Here is a 21,296-nt window from a genome sequence, read left to right on the forward strand (position 1 = left end):
TTACTAGTCCATCGCTCTAACCACTAGGCTACGCTGCCGCCCCTATGGGTGTCCCATGGCAGCTGTACAATGAAGAAAAGTACGATGCAGAATTGAATTTGGAAATGTTGTTTGTGATTGTTAAAGTACATTCTCCAATGAACAGAAGGACCAGGAGACAGATCCAGAGAGAGTCTGTCTGTGTAATCCAGTCCAGGAGACAGATCCAGAGAGAGACTGTCTGTGTAATCCAGGCCAGGAGACAGATCCAGAGAGAGACTGTCTGTGTAATCCAGGCCAGGAGACAGATCCAGAGAGAGACTGTCTGTGTAATCCAGGCCAGGAGACAGATCCAGAGAGAGTCAGTCTGTGTAATCCAGACCAGGAGACAGATCCAGAGAGAGTCTGTCTGTGTAATCCAGTCCAGGAGAGAGATCCAGAGAGAGTCTGTCTGTGTAATCCAGTCCAGGAGAGAGATCCAGAGAGAGACTGTCTGTGTAATCCAGGCCAGGAGACAGATCCAGAGAGAGACTGTCTGTGCAATCCAGTCCAGGAGTCAGATCCAGAGAGAGTCAGTATGTGTAATCCAGTCCAGGAGAGAGATCCAGAGAGAGACTGTCTGTGTAATCCAGTCCAGGAGACAGATCCAGAGAGAGTCTGTCTGTGTAATCCAGGCCAGGAGACAGATCCAGAGAGAGACTGTCTGTGTAATCCAGTCCAGGAGACAGATCCAGAGAGAGTCTGTCTGTGTAATCCAGTCCAGGAGTCAGATCCAGAGAGAGTCAGTCTGTGTAATCCAGTCCAGGAGAGAGATCCAGAGAGAGTCGTCAGTCTGTGTAATCCAGTCCAGGAGAGAGATCCAGAGAGAGTCTGTCTGTGTAATCCAGGCCAGGAGACAGATCCAGAGAGAGACTGTCTGTGTAATCCAGTCCAGGAGAGAGATCCAGAGAGAGACTGTCTGTGTAATCCAGGCCAGGAGACAGATGCAGAGAGAGACTGTCTGTGTAATCCAGTCCAGGTTACAGATCCAGAGAGAGTCTGTCTGTGTAATCCAGGCCAGGAGACAGATCCAGAGAGAGTCTGTCTGTGTAATCCAGACCAGGAGACAGATCCAGAGAGAGACTGTCTGTGTAATCCAGTCCAGAGAGAGATCCAGAGAGAGACTGTCTGTGTAATCCAGTCCAGGAGACAGATCCAGAGAGAGTCTGTCTGTGTAATCCAGTCCAGGAGAGAGATCCAGAGAGAGACTGTCTGTGTAATCCAGGCCAGGAGACAGATCCAGAGAGAGTCAGTCTGTGTAATCCAGGCCAGGAGACAGATCCAGAGAGAGACTGTGTAATCCAGTCCAGGAGTCAGATCCAGAGAGAGTCAGTCTGTGTAATCCAGTCCAGGAGAGAGATCCAGAGAGAGACTGTCTGTGTAATCCAGTCCAGGAGACAGATCCAGAGAGAGTCTGTCTGTGTAATCCAGGCCAGGAGACAGATCCAGAGAGAGACTGTCTGTGTAATCCAGTCCAGGAGACAGATCCAGAGAGAGTCTGTCTGTGTAATCCAGTCCAGGAGTCAGATCCAGAGAGAGTCAGTCTGTGTAATCCAGTCCAGGAGAGAGATCCAGAGAGAGTCGTCAGTCTGTGTAATCCAGTCCAGGAGACAGATCCAGAGAGAGTCTGTCTGTGTAATCCAGGCCAGGAGACAGATCCAGAGAGAGACTGTCTGTGTAATCCAGTCCAGGAGAGAGATCCAGAGAGAGACTGTCTGTGTAATCCAGGCCAGGAGAGAGATCCAGAGAGAGTCAGTCTGTTTAATCCAGTCCAGGAGACAGATCCAGAGAGAGTCTGTCTGTGTAATCCAGTCCAGGAGAGAGATCCAGAGAGAGTCAGTCTGTGTAATCCAGTCCAGGAGAGAGATCCAGAGAGAGTCTGTCTGTGTAATCCAGGCCAGGAGACAGATCCAGAGAGAGACTGTCTGTGTAATCCAGTCCAGGAGACAGATCCAGAGAGAGTCTGTCTGTGTAATCCAGTCCAGGAGAGAGATCCAGAGAGAGACTGTCTGTGTAATCCAGGCCAGGAGAGAGATCCAGAGAGAGTCAGTCTGTTTAATCCAGTCCAGGAGACAGATCCAGAGAGAGTCTGTCTGTGTAATCCAGTCCAGGAGAGAGATCCAGAGAGAGTCAGTCTGTGTAATCCAGTCCAGGAGAGAGATCCAGAGAGAGTCTGTCTGTGTAATCCAGGCCAGGAGACAGATCCAGAGAGAGACTGTCTGTGTAATCCAGTCCAGGAGAGAGATCCAGAGAGAGACTGTCTGTGTAATCCAGGCCAGGAGACAGATGCAGAGAGAGACTGTCTGTGTAATCCAGTCCAGGAGACAGATCCAGAGAGAGTCTGTCTGTGTAATCCAGGCCAGGAGACAGATCCAGAGAGAGTCTGTCTGTGTAATCCAGACCAGGAGACAGATCCAGAGAGAGACTGTCTGTGTAATCCAGGCCAGGAGACAGATCCAGAGAGAGACTGTCTGTGTAATCCAGTCCAGGAGAGAGATCCAGAGAGAGTCTGTCTGTGTAATCCAGTCCAGGAGAGAGATCCAGAGAGAGACTGTCTGTGTAATCCAGTCCAGGAGAGAGATCCAGAGAGAGTCTGTCTGTGTAATCCAGGCCAGGAGACAGATCCAGAGAGAGTCTGTCTGTGTAATCCAGTCCAGGAGAGAGATCCAGAGAGAGACTGTCTGTGTAATCCAGGCCAGGAGACAGATCCAGAGAGAGTCAGTCTGTGTAATCCAGGCCAGGAGACAGATCCAGAGAGAGACTGTCTGTGTAATCCAGGCCAGGAGACAGATCCAGAGAGAGTCAGTCTGTGTAATCCAGGCCAACGGTTTCTGCACACTTCCTTCTTCATGTCTACGGTAGTCTGGCTCGCACATCACCTTCATTTGCTAGGGTATGGCCATCCCCACAGCCCATCACCCTGCTAGGTATGGCCATCCCCACAGCCCAACGCCCTGCTAGGGTACGGCCAGCCCCATCACCCTGCTAGGTATGGCCATCCCCACAGCCCATCATCCTGCTAGATATGGCCATCCCCACAGCCCATCACCCTGCTAGGTATGGCCATCCCCACAGCCCATCACCCTGCTAGGTATGGCCATCCCCACAGCCCATCATCCTGCTAGATATGGCCATCCCCACAGCCCATCACCCTGCTAGGTATGGCCATCCCCACAGCCCATCACCCTGCTAGGTATGGCCATCCCCACAGCCCATCACCCTGCTAGGTATGGCCATCCCCACAGCCCATCACCCTGCTAGGTACGGCCAGCCCCATCACCCTGCTAGGTATGGCCATCCCCACAGCCCATCACCCTGCTAGATATGGCCATCCCCACAGCCCATCACCCTGCTAGATATGGCCATCCCCACAGCCCATCACCCTGCTAGGTATGGCCATCCCCACAGCCCATCATCCTGCTAGATATGGCCATCCCCACAGCCCATCACCCTGCTAGGTATGGCCATCCCCACAGCCCATCACCCTGCTAGATATGGCCATCCCCACAGCCCATCACCCTGCTAGATATGGCCATCCCCACAGCCCATCACCCTGCTAGATATGGCCATCCCCATCATCACCCTGCTAGATATGGCCATCCCCACAGCCCATCACCCTGCTAGGTATGGCCATCCCCACAGCCCATCACCCTGCTAGATATGGCCATCCCCACAGCCCATCACCCTGCTAGATATGGCCATCCCCACAGCCCATCACCCTGCTAGATATGGCCATCCCATAGCCCATCACCCTGCTAGATATGGCCATCCCCACAGCCCATCACCCTGCTAGATATGGCCATCCCCACAGCCCATCACCCTGCTAGATATGGCCATCCCCACAGCCCATCACCCTGCTAGATATGGCCATCCCCACAGCCCATCACCCTGCTAGATATGGCCATCCCCACAGCCCATCACCCTGCTAGGTATGGCCATCCCCACAGCCCATCATCCTGCTAGATATGGCCATCCCCACAGCCCATCACCCTGCTAGATATGGCCATCCCCACAGCCCATCACCCTGCTAGGTATGGCCATCCCCACAGCCCATCACCCTGCTAGATATGGCCATCCCCACAGCCCATCACCCTGCTAGATATGGCCATCCCCACAGCCCATCACCCTGCTAGGGTACGGCCAGCCCCATCACCCTGCTATAGGTACAGCCATCCCCACAGCCTATCACCCTGCTGGGTACAGAGTAATGTTATCACAATATATGCGGTGGTGAAACCCCACAAGGCGTTGGGTTAGTTGAGTCAGACACACCAACCAACAAGCTCACCTCTACCTCAACGCTGTAGGCTCAACAGAGTCCGTCTGGCATGTGCTAATGATAAAGCCTAACATACGAATGTCGGTGAGAGTTAGGGTTAGGCAGGGTCTGTTATATCACAGCTCTGACGTCGTTAAGGCAGCCGAGACGTCTGCTGAGTGTCTGAACCCATATCACCTGGCACGTCTGGCTGACTGACTCAGCCAATCCGACGAGGGCTTTTGGTCATTGGAGGTGGGGCATCGGGCGATAACTCAGAGAGCCGGGTTGAGGAGAAGTCACCTTGCCAGGAGGAGACAACGTTCTGCCTAATGACCGATGAGAGGAAACATGTCTGGAGGTGTTTGTTATCGAGGCACGTCCCAAAGTCTAGTAGCAGGAGGAGGATCAGATTGTTTCTGACATACAGATGCAGGATCTTAATTTGATCACCCTGTTGCAGAACGTTCCTCCAATGCAGGACATTTTAAACTGAATTGTAATGTAATTGTGGTTTTTGAAAAAGGCTGCTGAAGTTTGTAATTTCCAATTAGAAATTGTAGACTTGATTTTCCCTTACATAAACTGTCTGTCTTTCTCCATGTCCCTTCTCTTCTCCCCCAGATGGGTGTGGCTCAGATCGGGACCTCTTCCTGCGCCAGTCCCTAATCCCAGCCCCCCAGCCCTCCTAACCCTCCCCAGCCCTCTTCAGCCCTCCCCAGCTTTCCCAACCCTATCCCACAGGAGAGAAAGGGGATCCGGAACAGTCCAGATTCCAGAACCTCGTTGACAAACTCATCTGCCACCACTCCGTAGAACAAACAACCACTTCTCATCACCACGGTTAGGTCCAAAAATGGAACCCGATTGCCTCTGTAGTGCACTACTTTTGACCAAGCTTACTTATTTTTGAAGTAGTTGCCTTATAGGGTGACATTTGGGATGCATGGCACCATTCCACCAAGCAAACACAGTAATCCTCCTCCCATGCCAATGCCTCCCCACGCCCGGCCAGCACTGCCACTTCTCTCCCCTGTATCTCTGTGGCTTCTCCCACTCCCTGCCTGGCATCATTTAACATTACGATATTTTCCCCATAGTGTTTACAGAGATGGGGAGAGACCGAGAGAGGGATGAGAGAAGGGGAGAAGAGAAATGAGAGAGAGAGGGTGAAGATGATAGAGAGAGAGGAAGAGAGACGGATGATGAGAGCACCTCATTGCTATGCGTGTGGCAGAGGAGAGAGAGAGAGAGAGAGGGTGAAGAATCATAAACCTATACCATATGCCATCTCAATTTGCTGATGGGCCCAAGCTGTTTTGGTGGATATAAAACCCTTGGATTACGGAGGCTTGATCCTCAGTGGATGGAGAGAGAGAGACAGGGGAGAGAGAAACAAGGGAGAGAGAGAAGAGGGCGAGAGAATGAGAGAAACAGAGATGGGAGAGACAGAAGGGGAAAGAGAGAGGGAGAACGAGAGAGGGATGAGAGAAGGAGAAGAGAGATGGAGAGAGAGGAAGAGAGACAGAGAGAGAGAGAGAGAGAGAGAGGGTGAGATGATAGGGTGAGATGAGGAAGAGAGAGAGAGAGAGAAGAGAGAGAGAGAGAGAGAGAGAGAGAGAGGGTGAAGATGAGAGGGTGAGAGAGAGAGAAGAGAGAGAGAGAGGGTGAAGATGATAGAGAGAGGAAGAGAGACAGGGAGAGAGAGAGAGAGAGGGTGAAGATAGAGAGAGGAAGAGAGACAGGGGAAGAGAGAGAGAGAGGGGGTGAAGATGATAGAGAGAGGAAGAAAGACAGGGAGAGAGAGAGAGGGTGAAGATGAGGAGAGAGAGAGGGTGAAGATAGAGAGAGGGAGAGAGAAGAGGGTGAAGAGACAGAGCGAGGAAGAGAGACAGGGAGAGAGAGGGTGAAGATGATAGAGAGAGAGGAAGAGAGACAGGGAGAAAGAGAGAGGGTGAAGATGATAGAGAGAGGAAGAGAGACAGGGAGAGAGAGAGGGGGTGAAGATGATAGAGAGAGAGGAAGAGAGACAGGGAGAGAGAGAGGGTGAAGATGATAGAGAGAGAGGAAGAGAGACAGGGAGAGAGAGGGAGAGAGGGTGAAGATGAGAGAGGAAGAGAGACAGGGGGAGAGAGAGGGGAGAGAGGTGAAGATGATAGAGAGAGGAAGAGAGAAAGGAGAGATGGAGAGAGAGAGGGTGAAGATGATAGAGAGAGGAAGAGAGACAGAGATGGAGAGAGGAGAGAGAGAGAGGGGTGAAGATGATAGAGAGAGGAAGAGAGACAGGGAGAGAGAGAGGGGGTGAAGATGATAGAGAGAGAGGAAGAGAGACAGGGAGAGAGAGAGAGAGAGATGGTGAAGATGATAGAGAGAGGGTGAAGATGAGGAAGAGAGACAGGGAGAGAGAGAGGGTGAAAATGAAAGAGAGAGGGTGAAGATGATAGAGAGACAGGGAGAGAGAGAGGGTGAAGATGATAGAGAGAGAGTAAGAGAGACAGGGAGAGAGAGAGAGGGTGAAGATGATGGAGAGAGAGGGAGAGAGACAGGGAGAGAGAGAGAGGGTGAAGATGATAGAGAGAGAGGAAGAGAGAAAGACGGTGAAGATAGAGAGAGACGAAGAGAGAGAGAGGGTGAAGATGATAGAGAGAGAGGAAGAGAGAGAGGGAGAGGGTGAAGATGATAGAGAGAGAGGAAGAGAGACAGGGAGAGAGAGAGAGGGTGAAGATGATAGAGAGAGAGGAAGAGAGAGAGAGAGGGTGAAGGTGATAGAGAGAGACGAAGAGAGAGAGAGGGTGAAGATGATAGAGAGAGAGAGGAAGAGAGAGAGGGAGAGGGTGAAGATGATAGAGAGAGAGGAAGAGAGACAGGGAGAGAGAGAGAGGGTGAAGATGATAGAGAGAGAGGAAGAGAAACAGGGAGATAGAGAGAGGGTGAAGATGATAGAGAGAGAGGAAGAGAGAGAGGGAGAGGGTGAAGATGATAGAGAGAGAGGAAGAGAGACAGGGAGAGAGAGAGAGAGGGTGAAGATGATGGAGAGAGAGGAAGAGAAACAGGGAGAGAGAGAGAGCAAGATAAGGACACAAAGCAAGGTGGATTAGACACCTCATCTTCCTCCCATCTCATTGTTTGGGTCAGAAGGAGAGGAACGTAGTGGTGAAGAAGCCCTCACCAGCCCCCTGATGTATAACAGTTATAAACAAAACATAACATTGGTGCTCAGACGGCCCTCACCAACCACCTGATGTAATACCTAATCCCCCAGGAGGGCGGTGTTAGTACGACCCGGGTGGCTACCTAATCCCCCAGGAGGGCAGTGTTAGTACGACCCGGGTGGCTACCTAATCCCCCAGGAGGGCGGTGTTAGTACAACCCGGTTGGCTACCTAATCCCCCAGGAGGGCGGTACGACCCGGTGGCTACCTAATCCCCCAGTTACGACCCGGGTGGCTACCTAATCCCCAGGAGGGCGGTGTTAAAGTACGACCTGGGTGGCTACCTAATCCCCCAGGAGGGCGGTGTTAGTACGACCCGGGTGGCTACCTAATCCCCCAGGAGGGCGGTGTTAGTACGACCCGGGTGGCTACCTAATCCCCCAGGAGGGCGGTGTTAGTACAACCCGGGTGGCTACCTAATCCCCCAGGAGGGCGGTGTTAGTACGACCCGGGTGGCTACCTAATCCCCCAGGAGGGCGGTGTTAGTACGACCCGGGTGGCTACCTAATCCCCCAGGAGGGCGGTGTTAGTACGACCCGGGTGGCTACCTAATCCCCCAGGAGGGCGGTGTTAGTACGACCCGGGTGGCTACCTAATCCCCCAGGAGGGCGGTGTTAGTACGCCCCGGGTGGCTACCTAATCCCCCAGGAGGGCGGTGTTAGTACGACCCGGGTGGCTACCTAATCCCCCAGGAGGGCGGTGTTAGTACGAGCCGGTTGGCTTCAAAACAAAGAACAAACAAACACAGACAGACGACATGTTTTGTCACCTTTCCCTCAATGTAATTAGAAAGTAATTAGAAAAACTGTTGAAACAAAGAAAAAAAATCATTTTATTTTGGATTTTTCCCGAATGTTTTTGAGTGTTCATCAATGATGTGTTCAGGGAAAGCTAAAGCTCTTGTTTTTTTCCCCCAGAACACGGCCTGTTTACATACAGATAAGTAGCCTAAGCTACTTTACCCGCGGTCATAACGTAGATTGTTGAATACAGAATGATAGGATTTTGATTTTAGTTAAGCCTTGAGAGCTTCCTCACAAGAGGGAGGGAGTTATTGTGATGATTAACATTACCTGACGTGATCGCTGGCTCCACCAACGACGTTACGAAGTGACAAACTAACTGATAAACAACTAAAAAAGGCGTTACTATTAATCCATTATCAGGTTTTGACTAATATCAACCCTTTGGCTTCTATGACTAAAATGTCTGCCATTTGATGTCCTTAGAGCAGGACTGAAAACCCACAGGACAGTAGATCTCTCAGGGAAGAGGGTCAGACTGAAAACCCACAGGACAGTAGATCTCTCAGGGAAGAGGGTCAGACTGAAAACCCACAGGACGGTAGATCTCCAGGAAGGGGGTCGGACTGAAAACCCAGAGGACGGTAGATCTCTCAGGAAGGGTCAGACTGAAAACCCACAGGACAGTAGATCTCTCAGGAAGAGGGTCAGACTGAAAACCCACAGGACAGTAGATCTCTCAGGGAAGAGGGTCAGACTGAAAACCCACAGGACGGTAGATCTCCAGGAAGGGGGTCGGACTGAAAACCCACAGGACGGTAGATCTCCAGGAAGGGGGTCGGACTGAAAACCCACAGGACGGTAGATCTCCAGGAAGGGGGTCGGACTGAAAACCCACAGGACGGTAGATCTGCAGGAAGAGGGTCGGACTGAAAAACCACAGGACAGTAGATCTCCAGGAAGAGGCTCGGACTGAAAACCCACAGGACAGTAGATCTCCATGAAGAAGGTTGGACTGAAAACCCACAGGACGGTAGATCTCCAGGAAGAGGGTCGGACTGAAAACCCACAGGACGGTAGATCTCCAGGAAGAGGGTTGGTCTGAAAACCCACAGGACAGTAGATCTCCAGGAAGAAGGTTGGACTGAAAACCCACAGGACGGTAGATCTCCAGGAAGAGGTTTGTTCTGAAAACCCACAGGACAGTAGATCTCCAGGAAGAGGGTCGGACTGAAAACCCACAGGACGGTAGATCTCCAGGAAGAGGGTTGGACTGAAAACCCACAGGACGGTAGATCTCCAGGAAGAGGGTTGGTCTGAAAACCCACAGGACAGTAGATCTCCAGGAAGAAGGTTGGACTGAAAACCCACAGGACGGTAGATCTCCAGGAAGAGGTTTGTTCTGAAAACCCACAGGACAGTAGATCTCCAGGAAGAGGGTCGGACTGAAAACCCACAGGACGGTAGATCTCCAGGAAGAGGGTTGGGAAGCCCTGCCTTAGAGGATCAAAAATAAAGGACACTACTGTTCATTACTAAAATGAAAAATAACAACATCTTTGTTTTGCAATGTTTTAATACAAACACAGCTACACGAAGAGATAATATGATGTCTCGAATTGTGGAAATATAGTATCCACCATAAATATAGTATCCACCATTAATATAGTATCCACCATTAATATAGTATCCACCATAAATATAGTATCCACCATAAATATAGTATCCACCATAAATATAGTATACACCATAAATATAGTATCCACCATAAATATAGTATCCACCATAAATATAGTATCCACCATAAATATAGTATCCACCATAAATATAGTAGACACCATAAATATAGTATCCACCATAAATATAGTATCCACCATAAATATAGTATACACCATAAATATAGTATCCACCATAAATATAGTATACACCATAAATATAGTATCCACCATAAATATAGTATACACCATAAATATAGTATACACCATAAATATAGTATCCACCATAAATATAGTATCCACCATAAATATAGTATACACCATAAATATAGTATCCACCATAAATATAGTATCCACCATAAATATAGTATCCACCATAAATATAGTATCCACCATAAATATAGTATCCACCATAAATATAGTATCCACCATAAATATAGTATACACCATAAATATAGTATCCACCATAAATATAGTATACACCATAAATATAGTATACACCATAAATATAGTATCCACCATAAATATAGTATACACCATAAATATAGTATCCACCATAAATATAGTATCCACCATAAATATAGTATCCACCATAAATATAGTATCCACCATAAATATAGTATACACCATAAATATAGTATCCACCATAAATATAGTATACACCATAAATATAGTATCCACCATAAATATAGTATCCACCATAAATATAGTATCCACCATAAATATAGTATCCACCATAAATATAGTAGACACCATAAATATAGTATCCACCATAAATATAGTATCCACCATAAATATAGTATCCACCATAAATATAGTATCCACCATAAATATAGTATCCACCATAAATATAGTATACACCATAAATATAGTATCCACCATAAATATAGTATACACCATAAATATAGTATCCACCATAAATATAGTATCCACCATAAATATAGTATACACCATAAATATAGTATCCACCATAAATATAGTATCATAAATATAGTATCCACCATAAATATAGTATCCACCATAAATATAGTATCCACCATAAATATAGTATCATAAATATAGTATCCACCATAAATATAGTATACACCATAAATATAGTATCCACCATAAATATAGTATACACCATAAATATAGTATCCACCATAAATATAGTACACCATAAATATAGTATCCACCATAAATATAGTATCCACCATAAATATAGTAGACACCATAAATATAGTATCCACCATAAATATAGTATCCACCATAATTATAGTATCCACCATAAATATAGTATCCACCATAAATATAGTATCCACCATAAATATAGTATCCACCATAAATATAGTATCCACCATAAATATAGTATCCACCATAAATATAGTAGACACCATAAATATAGTATACACCATAAATATAGTATCCACCATAAATATAGTAGACATCATAAATATAGTACCCATAAATATAGTATCATAAATATAGTATCCACCATAAATATAGTATCCACCATAAATATAGTATCCACCATAAATATAGTAGACATCATAAATATAGTATAAATATAGTATCCACCATAAATATAGTATCCACCATAAATATAGTATCCACCATAAATATAGTATCCACCATAAATATAGTATACACCATAAATATAGTATCCACCATAAATATAGTATCCACCATAAATATAGTATACACCATAAATATAGTATCCACCATAAATATAGTATCCACCATAAATATAGTATACACCATAAATATAGTATCCACCATAAATATAGTATAAATATAGTATCACCATAAATATAGTATCCACCATAAATATAGTAGACACCATAAATATAGTATCCACCATAAATATAGTATCCACCATAAATATAGTATCCACCATAAATATAGTATCCACCATAAATATAGTATCCACCATAAATATAGTATACACCATAAATATAGTATCCACCATAAATATAGTATACACCATAAATATAGTTTACACCATAAATATAGTATCCACCATAAATATAGTATACACCATAAATATAGTAGTATCCATCTATAGTATCCACCATAAATATAGTATCCACCATAAATATAGTATCCACCATAAATATAGTATACACCATAAATATAGTATCCACCATAAATATAGTATACACCATAAATATAGTATCCACCATAAATATAGTATCCACCATAAATATAGTATCCACCATAAATATAGTATCCACCATAAATATATAAATAAATATAGTATCCACCATAAATATAGTATCACCATAAATATAGTATCCACCATAAATATAGTATCACCATAAATATAGTATACACCATAAATATAGTATCCACCATAAATATAGTATACACCATAAATATAGTATACACCATAAATATAGTATCCACCATAAATATAGTATACACCATAAATATAGTATATAAATATAGTATCTATAGTATCCACCATAAATATAGTATCCACCATAAATATAGTATCCACCATAAATATAGTATCCACATAAATATAGTATCCACCATAAATATAGTATACACCATAAATATAGTATCCACCATAAATATAGTATACACCATAAATATAGTATCCACCATAAATATAGTATCCACCATAAATATAGTATCCACCATAAATATAGTAGACACCATAAATATAGTATCCACCATAAATATAGTATCCACCATAATTATAGTATCCACCATAAATATAGTATCACCATAAATATAGTATCCACCATAAATATAGTATCCACCATAAATATAGTATCCACCATAAATATAGTATCCACCATAAATATAGTAGACACCATAAATATAGTATACACCATAAATATAGTATCCACCATAAATATAGTATCCACCATAAATATAGTATCCACCATAAATATAGTATCCACCATAAATATAGTATCCACCATAAATATAGTATACACCATAAATATAGTATCCACCATAAATATAGTAGACATCATAAATATAGTATCCACCATAAATATAGTATAGACATCATAAATATAGTATCCACCATAAATATAGTAGACATCATAAATATAGTATCCACCATAAATATAGTATCCACCATAAATATAGTAGACATCATAAATATAGTATCCACCATAAATATAGTATCCACCATAAATATAGTATCCACCATAAATATAGTAGACATCATAAATATAGTATCCACCATAAATATAGTATCCACCATAAATATAGTATCCACCATAAATATAGTATCCACCATAAATATAGTAGACACTCATAAATATAGTATCACCATAAATATAGTATCCACCATAAATATAGTATCCACCATAAATATAGTATCCACCATAAATATAGTATACACCATAAATATAGTATCATCACCATAAATATAGTATCACCATAAATATAGTATCCACCATAAATATAGTATCCACCATAAATATAGTAGACATCATAAATATAGTATCCACCATAAATATAGTATCCACCATAAATATAGTAGACATCATAAATATAGTATTCATCAGGACTCATAAATATAGTATCCACTCATAAATATAGTATCCACCATAAATATAGTATCCACCATAAATATAGTAGACACCATAAAATATAGTATCCACCATAAATATAGTATCACCATAAATATAGTATCCACCATAAATATAGTATCCACCATAAATATAGTATACACCATAAATATAGTATCATCAGGACCATAAATATAGTATACACCATAAATATAGTATCCACCATAAATATAGTATCCACCATAAATATAGTATCCACCATAAATATAGTATCCACCATAAATATAGTAACCACCATAAATATAGTATCCACCATAATTCACTGTAACAGAGCTGTAGAACTGTAGTGCTGAGAGACGACTGTCTCCTTTTAATGGACCGTGTTCAAGAGGAGCCCTATAACGTCTCTTCTATAACGAGTGGACACTCTCTTAATGGCCGACCCACTTGGATAGAATGCTCAAGATCGATCTGATGGACGACTTCATCAATCCTATTAATGTAGTTATATAGTGCTCATTTAACATACCCCATCTGCGTCTCAAATTGCAACCTATTCCCCTTACAGAGTGCACTACTTTTGAACAGCCCAGGGAATAGGGATCTGGTCTATAGTAGTGCATTATATAGGGAATAGGGCTCTGGTCTAAAGTAGTGTACTATATCGGGAATAGGGCTCTGGTCTAAAGTAGTGCACTATATAGGGAATAGGGCTCTGGTCTAAAGCAGTGCACTATATAGAGAATTTCGGTGTCGTTATTGTCACAGAATATATTATATTCCGGGCTCCAGACCCTGGATGTTTAGATAGGGCCATGAATTCTCCCTTTATTTCTCAGTTCGTTAGCTACAATAGTTAAGGAAGTGAAATACAGCCACACTTCATATTCATTAAGACTAGGTGGAACAGCTATAGAGTCACTTCATATTCATTAAGACTAGGTGGAACAGCTATAGAGTCACTTCATATTCATTAAGACTAGGTGGAACAGCTATAGAGTCACTTCATATTCATTAAGACTAGGTGGAACAGCTATAGAGTCACTTCATATTCATTAAGACTAGGTGGAACAGCTATAGAGTCACTTCATATTCATTAAGACTAGGTGGAACAGCTATAGAGTCACTTCATATTCATTAAGACTAGGTGGAACAGCTATAGAGTCACTTCATATTCATTAAGACTAGGTGGAACAGCTATAGAGTCACTTCATATTCATTAAGACTAGGTGGAACAGCTATAGAGTCACTTCATATTCATTAAGACTAGGTGGAACAGCTATAGAGTCACTTCATATTCATTAAGACTAGGTGGAACAGCTATAGAGTCACTTCATATTCATTAAGACTAGGTGGAACAGCTATAGAGTCACTTCATATTCATTAAGACTAGGTGGAACAGCTATAGAGTCACTTCATATTCATTAAGACTCGTTGGAACAGCTATAGAGTTACGTGGGTTTGTGACATTACATTTGGATATGTAGGGTGGATTTCAAACCCCATTGCAGCTTTGGTAGTGAGTTGAATTATTAATTTATCAGACTCAAATATAGACTGGAATTTAGACTCAGACATAGACTCAAATATAGATTTGAATATAGACTCAAATATAGAATCAAATGTACTATAATTGACCTGTATCAACTATTGTTTCAACAAACTTCTACGATGAGGAGAACAGACATGCTTGTTTTATTGACTCATTAACATACCGTACAGTAGAGTTTATCATCAGGACTCATTAACATACTGTACAGTAGACTTTATCATCATGACTCATTAACATACTGTACAGTAGAGTTTATTGACTCATTAACATACTGTACAGTAGAGTTTATCATCAGGACTCATTAACATACTGTACAGTAGAGTTTATCATCAGGACTCATTAACATACTGTACAGTAGAGTTTATCATCAGGACTCATTAACATACTGTACAGTAGAGTTTATTGACTCATTAACATACTGTACAGTAGAGTTTATCATCAGGACTCATTAACATACTGTACAGTAGAGTTTATCATCAGGACTCATTAACATACTGTACAGTAGAGTTTATCATCAGGACTCATTAACATACTGTACAGTAGAGTTTATTGACTCATTAACATACTGTACAGTAGAGTTTATCATCATGACTCATTAACATACTGTACAGTAGAGTTTATCATCATGACTCATTAACATACTGTACAGTAGAGTTTATTGACTCATTAACATACTGTACAGTAGAGTTTATCACCAGGACTCATTAACATACTGTACAGTAGAGTTTATCATCATGACTCATTAACATACTGTACAGTAGAGTTTATCATCATGACTCATTAACATACTGTACAGTAGAGTTTATCATCAGGACTCATTAACATACTGTACAGTAGAGTTTATTGACTCATTAACATACTGTACAGTAGAGTTTATCATCAGGACTCATTAACATACTGTACAGTAGAGTTTATCATCATGACTCATTAACATTCTGTACAGTAGAGTTTATCATCAGGACTCATTAACATACTGTACAGTAGAGTTTATTGACTCATTAACATACTGTACAGTAGAGTTTATTGACTCATTAACATACTGTACAGTAGAGTTTATCATCAGGACTCATTAACATACTGTACAGTAGAGTTTATCATCAGGACTCATTAACATACTGTACAGTAGAGTTTATCATCATGACTCATTAACATACTGTACAGTAGAGTTTATTGACTCATTAACATACTGTACAGTAGAGTTTATTGACTCATTAACATACTGTACAGTAGAGTTTATCATCATGACTCATTAACATACTGTACAGTAGAGTTTATCATCATGACTCATTAACATACTGTACAGTAGAGTTTATCATGACTCATTAACATACTGTACAGTAGAGTTTATTGACTCATTAACATACTGTACAGTAGAGTTTATCACCAGGACTCATTAACATACTGTACAGTAGAGTTTATCATCAGGACTCATTAACATACTGTACAGTAGAGTTTATCATCATGACTCATTAACATACTGTACAGTAGAGTTTATTGACTCATTAACATACTGTACAGTAGAGTTTATCATCATGACTCATTAACATACTGTACAGTAGAGTTTATCATCAGGACTCATTAACATACTGTACAGTAGAGTTTATTGACTCATTAACATACTGTACAGTAGAGTTTATCATCAGGACTCATTAACATACTGTACAGTAGAGTTTATCATCAGGACTCATTAACATACTGTACAGTAGAGTTTTTATAACATACTGTACAGTAGAGTCATGACTCAACATACTGTACAGTAGAGTTTATCATCAGGACTCATTAACATACTGTACAGTAGAGTTTATTGACTCATTAACATACTGTACAGTAGAGTTTATCATTGACTCATTAACATACTGTACAGTAGAGTTTATTGACTCATTAACATACTGTACAGTAGAGTTTATTGACTCATTAACATACTGTACAGTAGAGTTTATTGACTCATTAACATACTGTACAGTAGAGTTTATCATCAGGACTCATTAACATACTGTACAGTAGAGTTTATCATCAGGACTCATTAACATACTGTACAGTAGAGTTTATCATCATGACTCATTAACATACTGTACAGTAGAGTTTATCATCATGACTCATTAACATACTGTACAGTAGAGTTTATTGACTCATTAACATACTGTACAGTAGAGTTTATCATCATGACTCATTAACATATGGTACAGTAGAGTTTATTGACTCATTAACATACTGTACAGTAGAGTTTATCATCAGGACTCATTAACATACTGTACAGTAGAGTTTATCATCAGGACTCATTAACATACTGTACAGTAGAGTTTATTGACTCATTAACATACTGTACAGTAGAGTTTATCATCATGACTCATTAACATACTGTACAGTAGAGTTTATCATCATGACTCATTAACATACTGTACAGTAGAGTTTATTGACTCATTAACATACTGTACAGTAGAGTTTATTCACTCATTAACATACTGTACATTAGAGTTTATCATTGACTCATTAACATACTGTACAGTAGAGTTTATCATTGACTCATTAACATACTGTACAGTAGAGTTTATTGACTCATTAACATACTGTACAGTAGAGTTTATCATCAGGACTCATTAACATACTGTACAGTAGAGTTTATCATCAGGACTCATTAACATACTGTACAGTAGAGTTTATCATCAGGACTCATTAACATACTGTACAGTAGAGTTTATTGACTCATTAACATACTGTACAGTAGAGTTTATTGACTCATTAACATACTGTACATTCTCCAATAATACATTAGATAATCCCCTCCACGTGGTCCCATGTTTTTCTGACCTTGCAGCTGACAATCAAATTACGATTATGATAAATTAGTTTTAGGATTTACAGTGTTAACATATATAACATTGGTGGACAATAACAAAGGGATGATAACAATATGTTCAATGTAACAACAACAACAACAACAACAACATCATGGTACCAGATTTAAAATGAGAAATTAATCTATTGCCTTGAAAGATCATCCACCATTGAAAAATAATCTGTCCCCAACAAGTGATTGACCAGTACCTCAGTGACTAACAATTCATTTATCACAATATGTCCCTATTCCTCCCCTTCCTCTAGTCGTTTGTTCTGCTGACCAGTACAGGGTCCCTGTCCATCTCTCTCTCCACAGCTGTGTGTCCCTGTCACAGGTGTGGGTCCCTGTCAGTAATTATCCCCACAGCTGTGGGTCCTCTCTCTCTCTCTCTCTCTCTCTCTCTCTCTCTCTCTCTCTCTCTCTCTCTCTCTCTCTCTCTCTCTCTCGCTCTCTCTCCACAGCCGTGGGTCCCTGTCTGTCTCTCTCTCCACAGCTGTGGGTCCCTCTCTCTCTCTCTCTCTCTCTCTCTCCCTCTCTCTCTCTCTCTCTCTCTCTCTCTCCCTCTGTGGGTCATTCTCTCTCTCTCCCTCTGTGGGTCACTCTCTCCCTCTCCGTGGGTCCCTGTCTGTCTCTCTCTCCACAGTTGTGGGTCCCTGTCAGTAACTCTCTCCACAGCTGTGGGTCATTCTCTGTCTCTCTCCACAGCTGTGGGTCATTCTCTGTCTCTCTCCACAGTTGTAGGTCATTCTCTGTCTCTCTCAGTTGTAGGTTCTCTCTCTCTCCACAGCTGTGGGTCCCTGTCTCTCTCTCTCCACAGCAGTGGGTCCCTGTCTCTCTCTCTCCACAGCAGTGGGTCCCTGTCTGTCTCTCTCCCTCTGTGGGTCCATTCTCTGTCTCTCTCCCAGCTGTGGGTCCTGTCTGTCTCTCTCCACAGCAGTGGGTCCCTGTCTGTCTCTCTCCACAGCAGTGGGTCCCTGTCTGTCTCTCTCACAGCAGTGGGTCCCTGTCAGTCCACAGCTGTGGGTCCTCTTCTCTCTCTCTCTCTCTCTCACAGCTGTGGGTCATTCTCTCTCTCCCTCCCTCTGTGGGTCATCCCTCTCTGGGTCCCTGTCTGTCTCTCTCCACAGTTGTGGGTTCACAGCTCTGGGTCTCTGTCTCTCTCCACAGCTGTAGGTCATTCTCTGTCTCTCTGCTGTAGGTCATTCTCTGTCTCTCTCCACAGTTGTAGGTTCAAGTCTGTCTCTCTCTCCACAGCTGTGGGTCCCTGTCTGTCTCTCTCCACAGCAGTGGGTCCCTGTCTGTCTCTCTCCACAGCAGTGGGTCCCTGTCTGTCTCTCTCCACAGCAGTGGGTCCCTGTCTGTCTCTCTCCACAGCAGTGGGTCCCTGTCTGTCTCTCTCTCCACAGCAGTGGGTCCCTGTCTGTCTCTCTCCACAGCAGTGGGTCCCTGTCTGTCTCTCTCCACAGCAGTGGGTCCCTGTCTGTCTCTCTCCACAGCAGTGGGTCCCTGTCTGTCTCTCTCCACAGCAGTGGGTCCCTGTCTGTCTCTCTCCACAGCAGTGGGTCCCTGTCTGTCTCTCTCCACAGCAGTGGGTCCCTGTCTGTCTCTCTCCACAGCAGTGGGTCCCTGTCTGTCTCTCTCCACAGCAGTGGGTCCCTGTCTGTCTCTCTCCACAGCTGTGGGTCCCGGTTTGTCTGTCTCACCTGGGGTTACCCCCCCTGATACACTATATACTGTCAGTACCCTCCCCTGATACACTATATACCCCATCCTGCCTTCTGTCAGTACCCCTCCCCCCTGATACATTATATACCCCATCCTCCCTTCTGTCAGTACCCTCCCCTGATACACTGTGTACCCCATCCTGCCTTCTGTCAGTACCCTCCCTGATACACTATATACCCCATCCTGCCTTCTGTCAGTACCCTCCCTTGACACACTGTGTACCCCATCCTGTCTTCTGTCAGTACCCTCCCCTGACACACTGTGTACCCCATCCTGCCTTCTGTCAGTACCCTCCCCTGATACACTGTGTACCCCATCCTGCCTTCTGTCAGTACCCTCCCCTCAACATCCACTGCACCTTGGTCCGTTTTTATAAATGATCGTGACAAGGCCAGGTAGTCCTGAGGCATGGTCCCAGGGCTCAGGTCCTCCGAGAGAAGAAACAGAGAAACAGAGAAAGAGAGAAAATTAGAGAGAGCTTAAATTCACACAGGACACCGGATAAGACAGGAGAAATACTCCAGATATAACAGACTGACCCTAGCCCCCCCGACACAAACTATTACAGCGTAATTACTGGAGGCTGAGATAGCAGGGGTTAGGATACACTGTGGCCCCGTACGACTGTACAGGGCCAAACAGGCAGGGCCAAACAGGCAGGATATAACCCCACCCACTTTGCCAAAGCACAGCCCCCATACCACTAGAGGGATATGTGCTTCTACACCTGCATTGCTTGCTGTTTGGGGTTTTAGGCTGGGTTTCTGTACAGCACTTTGAGATATCAGCTGATATACTAAGGGCTATATAAATACATTTGATTTGATTTTATATCTTCAACCACCAACTTACTACCCAGAGACAAGGCCGAGTATAGCCCACAAAGATCTCTCCCAAGGCACGAACCCGAGGGGCGCCAACCCCCAACTATGCCATGTTCATTCAGTTTTCATACCAATCTTGACAGAAATCAAGAGCGGCCAGGAAAGGCAACCACTTTGGCTTACATGGAAAAGAGAAACTGTCAGTCAGAAACAAACTACTTTATTATATTAGAAACCACCCAAGGCCTTTCAATTAGCTGCTTGATTTAAGTGTCTTCAACACCATGTTTCAATTATTGACTGGAACATATATTAATATAGGTAATGTCACTAAAATGACCTAGAAGCTAGCGTTATAAAATAGTCACTGTATTGTGTCATTTCCAACATTCTTAGAAGATTGTGGGACTGCTCCATGAAATACAACCAATGGGTGGGATGTGTATAGTGGAGATGGACAGTCTAACTGTACCTACCCTGAACACTGAACTACCTTCTTATACCCAAATGTTTTTATTTTAATTTAACCAGGCAAGTCAGTTAAAGAACAAATTCTTATTTACAATGACGACCTACCGCGGCCAAACCCTAACGATGCTGGGCCAATTGTGCGTCGCCCAATCACGACCGGTTACAATACAGCCTGGAATCTAACCAGGGTCTGTAGTGTCGCCTCCAGCACTGAGATGCAGTGGCTTAGACCGCTGCACCACTCGGGAAGTTGCATAAATGTTCTGCCACAAACCTTCCAGTGCTTCTACCTGGGTTTGTTGAACAGAAGTGTCTGTCTGTCTGTGACCCCTTGTAACCAGAGATGATATACGCTCTGATATTCACTAAGACTTCTCTAATTGAGTTCAAAATACTTTGTTCTTTATCAGGGGTCTCTACCCTTCAGC

At 43.3% G+C, this 21,296-nt stretch overlaps 1 long non-coding RNA gene across 3 annotated transcripts; it reads right to left on the reverse strand.

Annotated features, from left to right (window-relative positions):
* Nucleotides 1-7,431: 7,431 nt before the first annotated feature.
* On the reverse strand, nt 7,432-8,287 carry LOC127911937 (uncharacterized). 3 transcript variants are annotated; one of them, XR_008079839.1, is made up of 4 exons: nt 8,124-8,287; nt 7,904-8,079; nt 7,772-7,859; nt 7,432-7,570 (listed from the first exon to the last, which is right to left on the reverse strand). It is a non-coding gene; the product is annotated as an uncharacterized LOC127911937 (long non-coding RNA). The 3 variants fall into 3 exon arrangements; XR_008079837.1 differs by having other exon boundaries at nt 7,559-7,658; XR_008079838.1 differs by lacking the exon at nt 7,432-7,570 and adding an exon at nt 7,594-7,614.
* Nucleotides 8,288-21,296: the final 13,009 nt, after the last annotated feature.

Source organism: Oncorhynchus keta, chromosome 25, assembly GCF_023373465.1.
Source record: "Oncorhynchus keta strain PuntledgeMale-10-30-2019 chromosome 25, Oket_V2, whole genome shotgun sequence".
Lineage (NCBI taxonomy): Eukaryota > Metazoa > Chordata > Actinopteri > Salmoniformes > Salmonidae > Oncorhynchus > Oncorhynchus keta.